The sequence below is a fragment of the Sapajus apella genome, unplaced genomic scaffold (assembly GCF_009761245.1).
Source record: "Sapajus apella isolate SASKATOON/1434 unplaced genomic scaffold, GSC_monkey_1.0 scaffold2846, whole genome shotgun sequence".
NCBI lineage: Eukaryota > Metazoa > Chordata > Mammalia > Primates > Cebidae > Sapajus > Sapajus apella.
Window position 1 is genome coordinate 1,384 of NW_022439772.1, and position 2,526 is coordinate 3,909.

Consider the following 2,526-nt stretch of genomic DNA (forward strand, 5'->3'; position numbering starts at 1 on the left):
CACTGTAGAGATACTTGGAGCAAAGAATATTACACTGATGGCCCTTAATTTAGCTAACAAACATTTTTTTCAACTGCTAAGGCCAATCATAAATGGTAATGAATCATCCTGAAGGCACAATCCCTCTCAGTATCTTCAATATCCACAAGTCTTCTATCAGTTCTGTGTCATCACAGTAATTCACCACAGTGAGTTCCACTATAAAGTGCACTGCTCTCTACTCAAATTTTACAGCTACCCCTCTCCCGACAATATGACTTTTCTTCAGTTCAGTTTTATGGCTTCTTCTATTCTTCTGTATCAACCACATAAAACAAGAATAGAAGCACGTCACTTCATAGTAAAGGAGTAATGTCCTCTACCATGTTCGTGACTGTCTACAAGTCAAGAAATTCTTCTAGATTTATACTCTCAATAATTTCATGAGTACCTTTGGTCAATTCCAGAAAGAATTTGGAACCTCATATTACTTTCTCTGTAATAAGGGAGAAAACAAAACGATCTCTGATGTACCCAATGCTTGTCGAATTCTATGGTTCTGTAATATTGAGAATGCATTAAAATTCCTAATATAACTCATGGAGAAGTATGGAGGAGTTGTAATGTGACTTGATCAGACTACAACTGCTTGAACAACCAGATGAAAAAAAAAAAACACATGGTTAGGTAATTTGTATTTATCCAGAGCAGTGTTTTCTAAATTACATTCCAAAGAACATTATTAATAGCATAAAATAAATAATAAGAATTGCATTTAAATGGTGACTGAGCCCTTGAGGGTTGTCTGGACTTAGTGGCTCATTTCCATAAAATAGAGCAGAGAAAGGGAGAAATAATAATTTTACAGTGTATAAAACCTGAATAACAGGAATTATCCAAGGGACAGAGGTTGACATTACCAAAGATGGGTCACACTGACATCAGGTACCTATCTCCCCAATATGATGTGATGAGACGGGCTCTTCACCTCTGTGATTTTTTTTTTCCAAAAGCCCATAACCCCAGTCTAATCTTGAGAAGTTACATCAAGCATACCTTTTGAAGGATATTCTACAAAATTCCTGATCATTACTCCTCAAAACTGGAAAGATTATGAAAAATAAGAAAAAAACTGAGAAACTCTCACAAACCATACATAATGAAATGTAGTATGGTGTCTTGGAATAGATCTTGAAACAGAAAAATACATTAATGGAAAACTGTAGTATAAAGTCTGGAATTTAGTTAATGGTAACACACCACTAGTGTTTTCTCATATTTGACAAATGTCTCATGATAACGTGATATGATAAGATTAGAGGAAACTGAAACTGGCTGAGGCTATATGGAAACCTCTCTGTATTACTTCTGTAACTGTTCTGTACATCTAAAATTATTCCAAATAAACATCTTATTTAAATAAATGATGAGGCTATCCATTGGCAAATTTGTTTAGGGAACTTTGGATTAAACAATTGATTTTTCTCAATGTCTATAATTATCATAGCTTCTGGAATATCCAATAAATATTGTGACTTTAACAGAGAGAATATACGATGCTGTGTTTCCCAAATATATTTGACCAGAAATCTTTATTTTTCTTCAAATAGCATCTTTTAGAAAAAGTACTGACACAGAGAAGTTTTCTCCCAATGTGTCGACAGATTTCTGTCCTATAGCAGACCATGATCAAATTTTAATCAGTGACTGACTGAAGAGAGAAAGATGCTGTGGACATTGAATTGGCAGAAGACATGAAACTAGAGGCCAATGTGATGGATGAGAGAATAATCATTAAATTTATATTTAACAGACTACATCAATAGACCAAACTTAACAAGGTAACCATAAAAGGATACTTATACAGTCTTCCTTTATGTAAGCAAAAAATAAATAAATAAATAAAACAACTAAGTAAGAGAAGCAAGAACTTAAATATCCATCATGTTGCTGTGAGCCACTTTGTGTCTCAGGAGTTCTTAGATGAAATTAGAATTGTCATTCTCAGTAAAGATGCCCTAATAGTAGTAGAAAGGCCATTTCTGCAGATTGTTTGCTTGTTATTTTTTATTTGTTTCTGTGCTTGTTAGTTCTTTGTGCTACACTGTAAATGGTCCTCAATGAACCATTTCCAATGGAGAGGGAATAGGATGATGTGTGTCTTGAAAACCATGTCACAGCAAGAAACATCGAAGAAACCGGGATTGTCGCCCTGGTGCACAGAAACCTTTGACAGAGTCCAGGCACAGTGGCTCACGCCTGTAATCCCAGCATTTTGGGAAGCCGAGGCAGGTGGATCACCATAGGGTCAGGAGTTCGAGACCAGCCTGGCCAACGTGGTAAAACCCCGTCTCTACTAAAAATACAAAAAATTAGCCAGGCATGGTGGCAGGCGCCTGTAATCGCAGCTACTCAGGAGGCTGACGCAGGAGAATCACTTGAACCCTGGAGGCAGCGGTTGCAGTGAGCCAAGATGGCACTATTGCACTCCAGCCTGGCCAACAAGAGTGAAACTCCACCAAAAAAAAAAAAAAAAAAAAAAAAAAA